The 15999-nt window shown below is 42.6% G+C and overlaps 1 protein-coding gene across 2 annotated transcripts in view; it reads right to left on the bottom strand.

Moving 5' to 3' along the window:
• TSPAN9 (tetraspanin 9) overlaps positions 1–15999 on the bottom strand; it is a 263587-nt gene that overhangs the window by 15539 nt on the left and 232049 nt on the right. The window lies entirely within an intron of this gene.

The raw sequence follows: 15999 nt of genomic DNA, 5'->3' as shown, positions 1-15999 counted from the left end.
AATAAATACAAAATTAATAAGCCTTTGGTTTTCATTCTTAACAATTTTGCATCAGGTTCAGGAAATGTCTCTCTCCACCTGCACTGTGTGTGTCGGGAGACAGCAGCCAACTCCAAATGTTCAGGAAGCTGATAGTGTCACAACTCATTTTACTGTGGCTATAATAAACCAAGTTATTTCAGTACAGATTCAAAATGGCTGCCCCTGCATCCTGGTGCCAAATGTCTACCTGTGAACATGTGGGATGCCCAAACAAAGTGGTAACACTGTGATTGAAAGCTGGGAAGTATTTGCAGGCAGCTTTCTGCAGTACTTCATGCAGCTAGCTCTGACTGACATTAAAGGTGAAATTCCCATTGACTTCAATGGGTGCAGGATTGAAGAGAACCCTAAACTAGAAGCACTATGCAGTCATCAAACCATGACAATTGTAGGAAGGAGAAAACCACAAAGCATTAATTCCAGTGACGCACTAGCACTTGCTGCTGTTTGTCTGTCAGCTACAGCAAATCGCCACAGCACTTCTCAGCAATTAGCCAAGTTCTGCCTCATCCGGTGTCCGGCCTCATTGCCCATGTGCATCCTGCACTAGGCAACAGCTGGCACTCAGACTGGGACTCTCCAGCTGAGCAGTTAGTAGCTATACTAAGCTCGGGCTCAGTCCTGCAAGGTACTGAGCATTCCGGCCCTGATCCAGCACAATGGAAAAGAACATGCTTACATGTGAACAGTCCCATTGATTTCAATGGCATTAGACATGTGCTCAAAGTTAAGCATGTGTGTAAGTGCTTTTGCTGGATGAGAAGCTTAGGCTCAGCTAGAAGTTGCTCTTTGTGCATCTGCCACCTTCCTGACTGCAGGAAAATAACTCCTGAAATAATAAATGTTCAGGGTTTCAGAGAAGCCCTGTTTTGACCTCTTCTGATCAGAGAAAATGCCGTTCATAGGGAGGAGCAGAACACAAGCCAGAGAGAGAGAACCTTTTGCTTAGCTGGAACAACTGATTCAAGACATGCTGAGGGTCTGCAGGGGACTATTTAGAAAGGTCCTCAGGTCTCAGCATGCTCTCCCCTTTTATCTATTTTGCACATGTTTCACATTTAAACACAAGTTCATGAGGAAAATCACTTAATTCAAGCTAAAGCTACATTTGCAATCTGAACCCACAAAATTGCTGGTGCTCAAATACCTTAGTGATTAATGTAGTATAAACACACTAGACAAAGTAAATTAGATTAAATATTGAATCCCATCTAGCCACCTGATTTTTTAAACCTATTAGTGTATCCTTAAGATGGCTATAACTTAAAGAGATGAGAGAAAAATAGATTATTTAATTTATTATTACTATATTTATTGGTATTTTCCCCTATTTTTCCCATTTTGTTTTCTGTGTGTGTTTGACAACACTTCATATGTAGTCAGGTTCCATTCACCTATGTTTTGCTGATGATCAGTTGCACGAGCAACAATATCATCCCTCTCATACACTGCTGTGGGGGATGGAGCGTATTCTAACACATACTCTTCTCCCAGCTCTGCATACACGGGGCCTGTCGGTAACACCAGCAGCAAATATTAAACAAACCAGTGATGAAGAGTCAGTTGACCGTTGTGTGCACAGAAAGGAAGGGAATGGGAGGAAGGATGGGCCCAAGCTAGTTTGGTGGTGTTGCTGCTGTCCCCCACCCCTTTAGGGCCCTTTTAAACATCAGCAGGGGAGCAGGGGAAAAAAATCACTTCAAATTAAAAATATTTGAGGACATACTGTTTTAAAGGGTGCTATATCAGAAAAATGTAGCTTATTTAAATGAGTGTCCCTTTCAGAGATCTGAAAACATTTTAAACTCCTTACACTAGGCGAGCGCTGACTTTGTCAAGTGTGCTGCTGGCTTTTGCATTCTGTTGTGATGTGGACTCATTGTATAAACCTTCATGATAACTGTTTCCTAAAAAATAGTTTTGAAAATGCTTTATCACTCCCCTTTCCCGGCATGGCAGCCTGGGAAATGCAAGCTTAGAGTATGAGAGAGAAGGGGGTAAAGTGAGGCACAAATTTCCCTCTCCAGTACTGAGGTAGGACCAATAAAAATCACTAACTCCCTTCCAGTAAAGGTCTCCTCTATTTTGTCCTTGAATCTCTGCAGTTATGGTGCCTCAACCACCTCTCTCAGGAATCTGTTCCATGGCGCAGCTGCTCCGATTGTTAGATGAGAACTGCAACCACTTGTTCAGGACGGGAGTTTGAAAGTTCACAGGGTGAAGAGCAGCTCTCACCATGCAAAAGGCATTTAAGTTTTTAATTACAATTGGCATTTCCAAGCTTTGGGGGGCCCATGTTGCTGAAACCAATATTAGTTTAATATTAGTTTAAAACAATAGCAACATGGGACCCAATGGAAAGGACTGTCAATTATATATTACAGAAAAGGACCAAATATTTAATTCTTAAATAGTAAACACTGAAGCTTTTCTTCAGGGGTTGAAATCAACACGAAAAGCAAGTGCGACGCTTGTTTGCGGTCACCACTGCAGGGCTCTCCGACTGCCAGTGTCTACAGGCCATATTCAGCACTAGGCTCAGAAATAGTCATCGTCATTAAACATTTAAATATATTTCAGAGACTGGCCGTAAATTTAGGAGTCTTTAGCACAGAGAAGATCGCTAAATCCATGGAAACGGATACGACTACCTCGGTGGACTGGAGAAGAGAGGAGAATGGGATCTAGGACAAAACCTTAACGGAAGCTAACAGATTGGAGTAGAAGGGAGAATAAGCAGCCTTCAGAGGAGATGGCAGCAGTGGCAGGAAGAGAACAAGGAGAGCACAGAGTCATGGAAACCACAAGCACATAGGAAGGAGTCAGAGGAGAGGAAATCTAGGCAATGGAAGTGAAAGCACACTCACAGACCATAAGATGAAGGAGAGGAGGGAGATAATACAGGATAGTAGCTGAAGAGTCACATGGGGTGAGGGAAGGTTTGTTTCAAATCTGAGATATAAAGTGTCCTTGTAGATGAATGGAAAGGAGCAAGTGGAAAGAAAGGGGAAATGACGGGGCATCAGACATACTGAGGGAGGATAGCTAGCAGGAGGGCATGAGATGAGGGACTAGGTAAACAGTAGATGATAAAGGAAGACCTCAGAATCAGACACAAGAGTAGAAGAAGAGAACGATGGAGCGCAGAGGGAAGGAGGAATGACACTCCTGCCAGCATCATTTTTATTTTTGAAAAAACTGACTAAGATCTTGGGCAGAGGTGAGTTCAGAAGAGGGGGACAGCTAGGCAGGGCCAGATTAACGCAGGGGCTTTAGGGGCTGCAGTCCAGGGCCCCGGGCTAAGGGGGGCCCCGGCACAGCAGGCCTCAGGCAGGCTGCCTGCATGCCATGGCCCCACGCCTCTCCCGGAAGTGGCCAGCTGCTGGCACGTCTCTGCGGTCCCGGGCGGGGAAGGGAGGCACATGGAGCCTGCCTGAGACCTGCTGTGCCGCCAGCCAGGAGCTGCCTATGGTAAAAGCCTCACAGCTGGAGCCTGCACCTCACACCCACCCCTGCACCCTAAACCCCTGCCCCAGGTCAGAATCCCCCTTGCACCAAACTCCCTCCCAGAGCCCGCACCCCTCATGCTCTCCTGCACCCGAACTCTCTGCCCCAGTCTGGAGCCCCCTCCTGCTATCAAACTCCCTCCCAGAAAGAAACAGCTATTATAACAGCTGTTCTAACGTAAGAAGTAGGCTACTTTGAATAAACTTAACTATATTCTACATGTTTTAAGACTGAAATGTAACCCCAGAGTGGCTTTATGTTAATTAAAAGGCTAGCGTTAATAGCCTCAATGCCATAATTGTAATCATTTTGTTGTGTACAGGGGCCCCACAAAATTTAATAGCCTGGGGCCCACAGAAGAGTTAATTCAGCCCTGCAGCTAGGAAGAGTGTTCCAGGAAAGATTCAAAGAAACAGTACATTTGTGGAGATGGGGTTTGGAGACAAGCAAATCAATATGGCAAGATAAAATCATAGTTTAGAAAGGAAGACAACAGAGCTGAGAAGAGAGAGAACTAACTTAAAGTGCAGGCTGTCAGCAAAGTCACAAGACTGTCTCCAAAAGCATTCCACAGGATGGGTACAAAAATGGAGATAGCTCTGAGAGGAGCAAGAGAACCAAGGCTGAGGCGCAGAGCGGTGGACAGAGAGATACGATCTTCCAATTGGGAGGACCGTGCATTCAATTCCACGAGAGACAGTCATTCACAGTAATGAATGCTGAACTTCTGTAAGTCACCTGCTTACAGGAACAAGAAAGGGTCACCCACAACCCTAGTATGAGCTATCTGTGCTCCCATTCGGCACATTACTATGGCCAAAAAGAAACATATGATATTTGAAATTTAGTGTTTGAAACAAAGACCCCAGAAACTAGTGAAATATCGATCCCATTCCAAGACAGGGCAACAGAATACACTATGGAAATGAAATTTGACTCAAATGCTGAATGGAAAGATTATGGAAGCATCCGGGAGAGGATTCCTTCATAGTGGGAAATACAAGAGTTGTGATATTAGCCTAAACAACTGCTCCATCTAAGCCTGGTATCCCCTCCTCCAGCAATGGCCAATACCTGATGCCTCAGAGAAAGAAAAGCCAACTGGCCAGTTGTGCAATTCATAAGTGTGGATAATTCCTTCCTGATCATGCCAGTGATCATGTTACACACCAAAGTTTGTGATCTGATTATGAGTTCCTCTCTTTGTAGCTTTACAGCTGTAAATGTTAGTAGCATGTTAAAATTAGCCAGCATTTCTAAATCAACCACGTAGTTGTCCTGATGACCAGCTGTGGTTGATTTCACAGGTTGACTAGCCAGTATGTAAAGGATAATGTCCTTTAGCTTGTTATTTCATAGACTTTTTATTTTCCTTCATGTATTGTGCTTCAGTATGTTGTTATACACTCAATACCCAAAAAATGAAGTTGTAAAATACACAAGAACATCAGATGACAGGAGTAATATTTCAAACCCAGTGCAAACCTACACTTTAATATAAGTATCTGGCTTGACTAAAAGGGGAGAAAGCAAAAAGAAAGGCCAGATATTTTAGGATGAAAGAAATGACACATACCACAACTTCCACAAGGTGGCATTCTGTACTGATTACAAGTGCCTAGGTTTACTTTTAAGCAAACTACACCTTATTTTTCTCTCTACAGAACGGCTCAGATTTTGTGCTACCTTTTCAATTTTCCTATCCTTAATTATCCTGCTGAAAATCCATATTCTTCATGCTGAAGATTTATGTTCTAGCCTTAGACCCTGGGCCAAATTCTACTCTCCATGCACTGGTGTAAATCTCTAAAAACCCAACTGACTTCAGATTTAAACCAGTGTAAGTGAGAGCAGAATCCAGCCTGAAACTACATATTTTGAGAATAAGACAGCTTCCTTCAAAACTTTAACCTTTTAATTACAGAGAGAGAGAGAGAGAGAAAATGGAAAAGAGGAAAGATTATGCGTTTATTTCTATTTATTGTTGAGGATCTTGTCCTCTTTCCTTTTCCACAACAGAATTACAGAAGGAGGAGCTGAGTGAGGAGATATCTGAGCCTTTAGCGATTATCTTCGAAAACTCATGGAAGACGGAAAAGATTCAAGAGGACATGGAAGAGAGCAAATACAGTGCCAATCTATAAAAAGGGGAATAAGGACCACCCGGGGCATTACAGACCAGACAGTCTAACTTCAGTACACGGAAAGATAATGGCGCAAATATTCACCTAGAAGATAATAAGGTTTTAAGTAATAGTCAGCATGGATTTGTCAAGAACAAATCACATCAAACCAACCTAATGGCTTTCTTTGACAGGGTAACAAGACTTTGGATGGGGGGAAACAGCAGATGTGGTACATCTTGACTTTAGTAAGCCTTCTGATACTATCTCACATGACCTTCTCATAAACAAACTAGGGAAATACAATCTAGATGGAGCTACTATAAGGTGGGTGCATAACTGGTAATTCTTTTGCTCTACTCTGCGCTGATAAGGCCTCAACTGGAGTACTGTGTCCAGTTCTGGATGCCACATTTCAGGAAAGATAAGGTCAAACTGGAGAAATCCCAGGGAAGAGCAACAAAAATGATTAAAGGTCTGGAAAATATGACCTATGAGTAAGGCTAACATTGTGTCAGGGATATTTTTAGTAAAAGTCATGGACCGGTCATGGGCAATAATAAAAAATATATGAAAGCCCATGACCTGTTCTTGACTTTTACTAAAAATATCCCTGACAAAATGGGGAACCTGGGCAGCTGCGGGTGGCTGGGAGCTCCAGGGGCCCCCTCCGCTGGTGGCCCTGAGTTGCGTGGCTCCCCGCACCTCTCCCGACAGCCCAGAGCTGTGGGGTTCCTCCTGTCACCAGCAGCCGCCAGCAGCTCTGGGGGTTCTCCCCTGCCACGCAGGGGTAACTGGGAGCAGCGGGGGTACCCCTCTGCTGCCCGGGAGCTCTGAGGGTCCCTCCTGCTGTCCACACTGGCCGGAAGCGGCAGCTGTTCCCCCTGCCACCCACGGCGGCCAGCTCCAGGAGTCCCCCCGATGCTCACAGCGGAGGGGAGCGGCAGGGGTGCGCTGTGATGCCTGCGATAGCCAGGAGTAGCAGGGAGCTCCGAGAGTCCCCCCTGCCACCCGGGGACGCAGGAAGCTGCGGGGGTCCCCCATGCCACCCACAGCACAGAGAAGTGGTGGGGGTGCCCCTTGCCACCTGCTGTGGCTGGGAGCTGCGGGGACTCCTGCCACCCAGAGTAGCGGGGGTACCCCAGAGCTCCATGCCTCCGCAGGTGGCAGGGGACCCTGCAGCTCCCAGCCAGTGCTGGCTGAAGTCATGGAGGTCTTTGGAAGTCACAGATTCCATGACTTCTGTGACCTCTGTGGCTAAATCGCAGCCTTACCTATGAGGAAAGATTTAAAAAAATAATAATTTGTTTGATATGGAGAAGAGAAGCCTGAGGGGGGACATGATAACAGTTTTCAAGTACATAAAATGTTGTTATAAGGAGGAGTGTGAAAAATTGTTCTCCTGAACCTCTGAGGGTAGGACAAGAAGCAAATGGGTTTAAATTACAGCAAGGGAAATTCAGGTTGGACATCAGGAAAAACTTCCCAACTGTCAGGGTGGTTAAGCACAGGAACAAATTGCCTAGGGAGGTTGTTGAATCTCCATCACTGGAGGTTTTTCAGAACAGGTTAGACAAACACCTGTCAGGAATGGTCTAGTTATTAGTTAGTTCTGCCTTGAGTGCAGGGGACTCAACTAGTTGACCTCTCGAGGTCCCTTCCAGCCATACACTTTTAGAAATAGAAAATACGTACTGAGTCATCTTCGCCATCCCTCTGTGGCTATAGGATTGTTCATCATATTCTTCTATACTTTTGCTCAGCCTTAAGTTACTCAAGTGATGGTGCTTCTACCATTTTGCCCAGGGATATTATTCTATAGTCTAATAAATCTCACTGGATTTCCCCCCACCCCCGATATTAATCTAAAAAGCACTTCTGCTGAATTCCCTCTTATTATTCCAAATTATAACTCCTTACATCACCCTAAAAAACTTCTCTCTCTCCTTGGGGTTTATATTCTACGAATACCTTTATAAAAGTATTATTTTACACATTCATAAACTTATACTTTAGTTATCATGTGCTCAAGCTACACTAAACATATTTAGGGCTTCTTGAAAGATCTTTCCTCAGAAGTCACTCTCCAGACTCAGAATCATTTTGCTATCTTTCTCATGAATTCATAGATACTAAGGTCAGAAGGGACCATTATGATCATCTAGTCTGACCTCCTGCACAACACAGGCCACAGAATCTCACCCACCCACTCCTGCAAAAAACCTCACCTATGTCTGAGCTATTGAAGTCCTCAAATCATGGTTTAAAGACTTCAAGGAGCAGAGAATCCTCGAGCAAGTGACCCGTGCCCCATGCTACAGAGGAAGGCGAAAAACCTCCAGAGCCTCTTCCAATCTGCCCTGGAGGAAAATTCCTTCCCGACCCCAAATATGGCAATCAGCTAAACCCTGAGCATAAGGGCAAGATTCACCAGCCAGATACTACAGAAAATTCTTTCCTGGGTAACTCAGATCCCACCCCATCTAACATCCCATCACAGGCCATTAGGCCTATTTACCATGAATATTTAAAGATCAATTAATTACCAAAATCATGTTCTCTCTCCAAAAAGTCAACATACATCTGATATTGTGGTGACCTGAAAGAAATACAGTATTCTACAAGAAGTCTTACTAGAGTCATATGTAAGAAAATGGGCTCTGATCTTGTGGTGTCTTAGAAAACACAAGAACCCTTATGTGTGAACTCAAAGAAGAGGCCTTCTAAGTGGAAGCATCATTCAAAGCAGCAAACAGGTTATTTGGTTGCATTAATCAAGGGAAAAAAAATATAGAAAATAATATAAGTATGATATTCAACAATGGAGCACTGTGTCCATATTTAGTCATCTTATTTTAAACAAGATATGGTAAAGATTGAAAAGCCAAGAGAAGGACAACACAGATGGTCAGAGGTATTCCAAAACTGACATACTATATGAAGGGAGATTGTATACAGGATTATCTAGCCTAGAAGGCATTATTAAAGAGGATATGAATGAAGTATTCAGAACTATGAAGGTCAGAGTGAAAACTGATCGGCCCCTCTATTTTCACCTTATCCCACAATGAAAATAAGTGGATACTTGACAATTAATGTACAGTACATTTTGCTTCATGCAGCATATAGGTAATTTGAGGAACTCTTTGCCACAGAAGATTATCAAAGTAAAATACTGTGGCTATAATTTACAAAAGTGGCTGGATAATTTCATTACCACTAATGGCATTTGTTGTTTTGCAGGCTAAAATAAAGATAATGATGTTTCATACTTCCTGTAGCAAGATAACCCACCCAGGGTCAGGCAAAGCTACTGAGCAGCAAACAAATGATGAGGAAGGGAAAGTAGGAAGGTAAGACCTGGTAAATTTTACTAGCAGAATAAGGTGTCATTAGAAGAAACAACAGCTGGAACAATGAGTGACAACCAAAGAAACCAAGGTTGCCTGAAGCAGAAGCTACTTCATATTCAATTTGCTACATGAAGAACAAAAGAGGACATATATGCACAAAATACAGCTGATTTCTTTTCCTGAACTTGAGCCAGTGAGATTCCAGAAGCATCTGAAGTCACCGAGACATATTAGGGTATCTGAATCTGACAAAGGTAGGCAATGCCTGGAGGAAAAGGCTGAAACCACATAATGAACAGATATGCAGAAACAGTGAACATGGAAAAATGTTGCAACAAGAAAGACAGAAAGACAGAAAAAAATTTACTCTTGACATCAGATAGTTTACCACTGAAGAAATACAGGGACTAAGCGAAGGCTTAGGACAGATGTAAGAACATCCAAGTACAGCAAGCAAATACCGAGAGAAAGCCACTAGAGACAAAGAAGAGAGACAAGTGATCTTGATTTGTAATTTCACATTGAAGAACATGTCCTGGTTCAGATACAGAGAACACTCCACTTTCTGGAACAGATTTACGGGTAATACAGATGATATTCTGAAAAATGACAGGAACTCCCCACTTATAGTCCACCTGGGAAGGACCCAGGTGAAGGGAGATGAGGCAAAATCAAGAATGAACTGACAGACAGAAAAGCAGAAATGGAGGTCAATGCAGGTAATCTACTCAGGAGACCTTCAGTGATAAGGAGAGACTTTTTGGATTTGATGACCCTCCACTCCACTGAAGCAGATGGCATACCAAACTCCTGGTTTCTCAATTGGCTGGGCTTGTTAGAAGGTCTTTAAACAAGCCAGAACATTAGCACAAGGGGAACTTTCTCTTAGCTCAAAAAGTCTGAGGCTTTGTCTACACTACAGATTTGTTGGCACAAGGCAGCTTTTGTTGAAAACAGTGGAGGTGTACACACTACAGCGTTCCCACCGCCAACAAAACTCTCCTGCTTTGCCAACAAAATAAAACCACCTTGACGAGAGGCATAGAGCTTTTTGTGTCAAAGTTAGATTGATGAAGTGTCAGTGTAGACACTGCATTTGTTATGTCGCCGTAACTGGCCTCCAGGAGATATCACACAATGCCCACTATGACCGCTCATTGTTTTGAACTCCACTGCCCTGCATACAGCTACAAAAACATGCACTCCGCCCCTTTCAAAGCCCCAGGAAGTTTTGAAACTGCTCAGTGTGGAAAGCTCACATAAGTACTGTCCAGCTGAGCATGCCGGCTCCTGGCAGTAAACACACTCCTGCCTGGAGTACGGGTGTGTGTCCTGCTCTCTGTCAATGCAAGAGCTACTAGTGTGGATGTGCTCCACCGACACAAGGAGCAGTGTGGATATGCAACAGCAGTTTAATTAGTGGTGGCTGTACGTCAGCGTAACTTGTGTCGACAAAACTCTGTAGTGTAGATAACTGCCCACTATTTTGAATGATTTCTTGCAACATGGGATAACTCCAAATTGCTTAGCAATCTGTTCTACCTTGTGTTTAGCTGTGGCAGTCTGATTACCTTTCCTAGACCTGAAGAACAGCTCTGTGGAAAAGAAGTTAGTCCAGTAGTAGATATTACCTCACCCACCTTGTCACTCAACAAATCTGGTATACTTATAGACCACTCCTCTGTCAAAAGATAATACAGTGAATTTCCCATCTTTTTTTTTGTGGAGCCTCTCCACGCTTCTGAGTGGACTGGTGCCTGGGTAACCCACCAACATTGTGACCCCTTGTGCTATTGTCCCAGTACAGTTACCATGGTCTGTCTTTTTATCTATCCTCTTTTCTCTCATCTTTTCCCATGTTGATCACTTAACTAGCTTGCAATTTTTTTTGGAGATAGGATCATGGATAGTAAGGCTAGAGAGGTAATGCCAAGGATTGCTCTTTTCCACCATCCAGAGACTTCTTAACTGGTCTCCTACAAAATAAGATGGATATTTTCTCTATATCAGTTTGGGGCCTGATCCAAAACTCATTTATGTCAATGGGAAGAGTCCCATTGACTTCAGTGTGCTCTGGAGGGAATGAAACTCACATGAAAATTAATTCAAGGCAGTATTGGATGCCTTTAATAAAAAAGTATTGTTCTATGTTCTGTTTTAACAGGGATGATGTGTGTAATATTAGTTCAATACTACCTTTATTGTGAAAGTACTGGTTTTCCCAACTGGAAAGTCCACCACCAGAAGAAGGGGTCTTTACATAATCACTGCTTTGTTGAGAGCATAATAGAGGCTATTGTGCAAAAAAAGCATAAGAATTAATGTACCGGTATCCTAAGTGTCCACATACAGAGGCAAGAAATATAGGAAATAAAGAAGGTGAGCTACAGGTGGTAATTAAGGATGCAGGTTGTGGGAATTTATTTATGTTTACCTGAAAATTTCCTTTCTTTAAGTAATAAAGTTCACAGCAGCTTGGAGGCAGAACCAGACCTGCCAGTCACTGGTGTGGTTAGATGCTTGGCTACGTGTGTGTGTTCTCCCTGTGTGTTGCCCCAGCTCGGCGCAGACAGCCGGCACAGCAGACCTCGAGCAAACCGCCCAATGACCACAAGATCCATTAAGGTATGAAGGCGCCAGGCCAGGTTTATTGTTGACACAGCACGGTAATAGCACCTGTCAGACTCTAAAGAGGTTACTAAGACATGTATGCCCATAACAGTGGACGCAGCTCAGTGAATGGTGCAACTTTCTATTCCCGCCTCAGCTGGACCAAGACACTCTCTCAGAGATACCTCTTTATACCCTGATACAAACAAATTACGTACTGCCCCTCTGACACAGTTACTGTCCCCTGACATGGTTAGTTATTACGCATTTCCTTGTATATATTGGTTCGATTAAAACACATTTATTCATTACTCTGTCATCCTGACCTTATCTTTTAGGAGGGATCAGTGTGTTCCTGTTCTCCTTGGGAAATGTTTTTGTACCATCCTTGATATCGGGGTATTCTGGTACCACTCTTCTGGACTGCGTTTGCATGAGCACTCTGTGTCTAGCACTTTTTAGGAATGTGTATTTCTGCAATAGCCGCCCTGTTCTAGCCAGGTTCTGTGAGCTTGCAAACAGGCAGAGCCTGTCATTTGCTCACAGCCTGACTTCTGCTAACTTTGCTGTATATCAGCAAAGCTTGCCCACTACTTTAGCTCAGGCCTCTGATACACGGGCTTATATCTCTGGCTCTCTTCCTACTGCATTTGGCAGCAAGGGAATGTCCCCCCTCTTGAGGTTCCCTTTAGTTCTGTCAGCTTCTCAACCAGCATAATTCCATTCTACTTTCCTACATTATACATTGTGTTAACGATACTTTTTTTTTAAAAAAAAAAGCACAACAGTTTCTGCCTCTGCAGAGGATAGGGATAATCTCCCCTAATGAAATACACCAGAAGCTTTAGATGTCAGTTTCCATTTCTGTTCTGTCTGACCATTTGTCTCCATGGTGAGCTGGATCTGTGGACCTTATTACGCATCAAAAAGAAATTTTCAGGTTATCACATATAACGTTTTCCTATTCTTTCTCATGGTAAGGTCCACATATCCGTTACAATGGGAATTTTCATAGTGTGCCTCCAGGGTAGAAAGCAGAATCATCATTTAAATATAGAGAGGCAAAATGAGGTCAATCATATATCCTCTATCTTCTCGGGGCCCTGAAACATGGAGAATACTTTTGCCGAAAAATGGCAATGGCTAAAGCTGAATGACAATAAGTAAAATGGAATGAATTTATGTATTGATAGCCTTGGGGCTGCCTTCAACAGACCCCAATGCAGAAGACATGAGTTCTCTGTCCTGAGTCTGCCAGTGCTCCTACAGAATGGACTTGGATGCCTGACAAAAGAATATTTCCTGACTTAACTTTGGTAATGAATGCTATGACTGCTGTGAGTAATACGTGTCTGAATTAAAAGTACAATACTGGTCTCACCTGACAACTTCATAAACTCATCTGATTGGAAGCTATATGAAAGTTTACTTTAATGGATAGGAATTATAATGACTCCTGCCACAGCTTCCCATAGCTCCCATTGGCTGGGAACTGCAGGCAGCTGTGCAAATGTAAACAGACAGGTTGCCCACCACTATACGTAGATATAATCTGTATAGAGCTCTTATAAAAAAGCAGAATACAAGAAAAGCTCTGAGATAAGGGAAGTCCTGTAATGGAGAATACTTTGCAGGACTGGGACTTAAAGTGAAGAAGGAAAACTCAGTGGATGTAATATATTGTATTTGGATTTAGTAAAACATCTGATACTGTGTCTCACAAAATCTGCATTGAACAATTGAACAATTCCATAAGAGCATTCAGGTAAGATGAAAACTGCTTAATGACTAAACAAAGGATGATAAATGGCAATGGATCAATTTTTGTTGAGGGGTCTCGTAGGGTAAAATATCGATTAGCGTTAGGACTGGTCTTATTTCATATTGTCATTAACGATCTAGAACAGACTGTAAACATCATGTTAATGAAATTCATATATGACAAATTGGAAGTATTTAAAAACACAAGTGAGAACTCAGATATAATTCAAAGGGGCCTAGAGAGATTAGTAGCACGGTGAGGAAATAAGAAAATTAGATTCAAGTGGGAAAAATACAGAGGTGATTGAAACCAGAAGGTCTTACAGGACTCTCAAACATCTGTTGAATGACTAAATACAGCGAAACATAGACCAAAGAGATTTCTAAATTACACAGGGAACAACGGCATGATCCAGAGAAGAAGCCATTATGGATTCTCTCCTCCCCATACAGAGGAATTGATTGAAAAGACAACATTAATTAAGGTTCGGAATTGTACACATACAGAAGTCAGGAAATTCAAAAGTCAAGGTTCTCACAGAAATATTATCTTGGTGCATTTATTAGAATGTGCAATTATGCTCAATTTGATAATACTACTGACAACAACAGTTCTATTTAGGTGTTTAAATAGAGTAATTAAGCTTTACAGCACATCCTTCCTATCAAAACCATTTTTCTCACTGCCAGGAAATAGGATGTCATCAGAATCTCTAAGCAGTGCATCCTAATGAATGAATATCCAAGACCTCAAGCTAACAAAACAGGTCTCAGCAGTAAGCCCTATTTCCTTAAGACATACAAGTCTAAGGACAAGTCTGGAACGTAAAGCTTGGGGATTAAGTTCAGTTTTGTATTTAATTCTTGTATATGAGCTATCTCCATACACAAATTTTAAACTCTACTCAAGAATGTAAACTGCAGAGCTCTCTCTGGCTGTACATTTTTTAGAAAGTTACTTTAAAGCCATCAGCTTAGAGATTTTCCTAATTATTGTCCTAAATATTACCCTGCAATTGATTTCACTTGAAATGTGGATCTACTTTGAAAAGTGACTGTGTAGAAATGGCACCTTCTTTCAGAATGGATCTGCTTCCTGGATGTATTCAGAATCAGATCTGCTGACTTTGGTAGCTAAAGCAAGAGTTAACTGCTGTTTACTCCTGTTAGCCCTGCAGAACCAACCAACAGAGAACTAAAGAAGGAAACTATAGACCAGTCATCTGACTTTGATACCTGGGAAGCTACTAGAGCAATGTATAAAACATTCAATTTGCGAATGCCTGGAGGATGAAGGGATAATCACAAGCAGCCAGCATGGATTTACCAAGAACAAATCATGCCAAACCAGCTTGATTTCCTTCTTTGACAGGGTAACTGATTTCGTGGATAGGGGGAATACAGTAGACATATTATACTTGGACTTCAGCAAGACTTTTGACACAGTCCCACGTGACATTCTGATAAGTAAGATGAAGAAATGCAGGCTCGACAGAACTACCATTGAGTGGATACATAATTGGTTAAAAAAAACACAAACAAAAAGTAACTATTAATGGAATGATGTTGGATTGGAGGGAGGTTTCAAGTGGGGTTCCACAGGGATCTGTTCTGGGTCCAATGTTGCAATTTTAGGTTGCATTAGCAGAGGCATAGCATGCAAGTCATTGGAGTGACAGTACCACTCTACATGGCGCTGGTTAGGCCTCAGCTGGAGGACTGTGTCCAATTATGGTGACCAATGTAAAAACAGGATGTGAAGAAACTGAAAAGGATCTAGCGGCAAGCAGTGAAGATGATCAAAGGGATGGAATGCAAACCATTCGAGCAAAGTTGAAGGAACAGGGTATGTTTAGTTTGGGAAAGAGGAGATTAAAAGGGGATGCGATAGCTGTCTCCAAATACTTGAAAGGCTGCCACAAAAAAGAGAGAGAAAAGCTGTTCTCTTTTGCCACAGAGTGCAGGACAAGAGGCAGTGGGTTCAAACTACAGCACAGCAGATTTAGATTAAATCTCAGGAAAAACTTCCTAACTGTAAGAACAGTAAGACAACAGAACAGACTGCTTAGGGAGGTTGTGGAAGCGTCTTCATTGGGGATTGTCAAAAGGAGGCTGGATAGCCATCTGTCCTCGATGGTTTAGACACAACAAATCCTGCAACTTGGCAAGGGGTTAGACTAGATGACCCTTGTGGTCCCTTCTACTGATTTTAAGACAGAGAGAGTTGGATTCTATTCCTTCAGTTCTTTGAATCATTAACAGAATTTTTTTTTACTGCATTGCAACTGCAGTGCCAATCATTTACACCTGTGCAAGCCAAGCCCACTGAAGGCAGTAGGTTTGTACAGGTGTCACTGAGGGCATAAATTGAGAGTCTTTAATTACAGGTAACGATGTGTGAGAAGGAAAGAGCCCAGGGTGAACCTGAGGGTTTGGAAGTTAGGGGGAAATACTGTCAGTTGTAAACTAAGCACATTTTATACAGAAATTAAGAGACAGACATTTTTAGTGTCACTTTTCAAAGCAGAAATGCAACTTAAGGGCAAACAGCACATCTGTATCAAACGCAAACTCCCAAAGGTTAGGGTGACCAGACATCAAGT

This window comes from Eretmochelys imbricata, chromosome 1, assembly GCF_965152235.1.
Source record: "Eretmochelys imbricata isolate rEreImb1 chromosome 1, rEreImb1.hap1, whole genome shotgun sequence".
In the NCBI taxonomy this organism is placed as follows: domain Eukaryota; kingdom Metazoa; phylum Chordata; order Testudines; family Cheloniidae; genus Eretmochelys; species Eretmochelys imbricata.
This window is presented reverse-complemented; position numbering and strand designations above follow the sequence as displayed.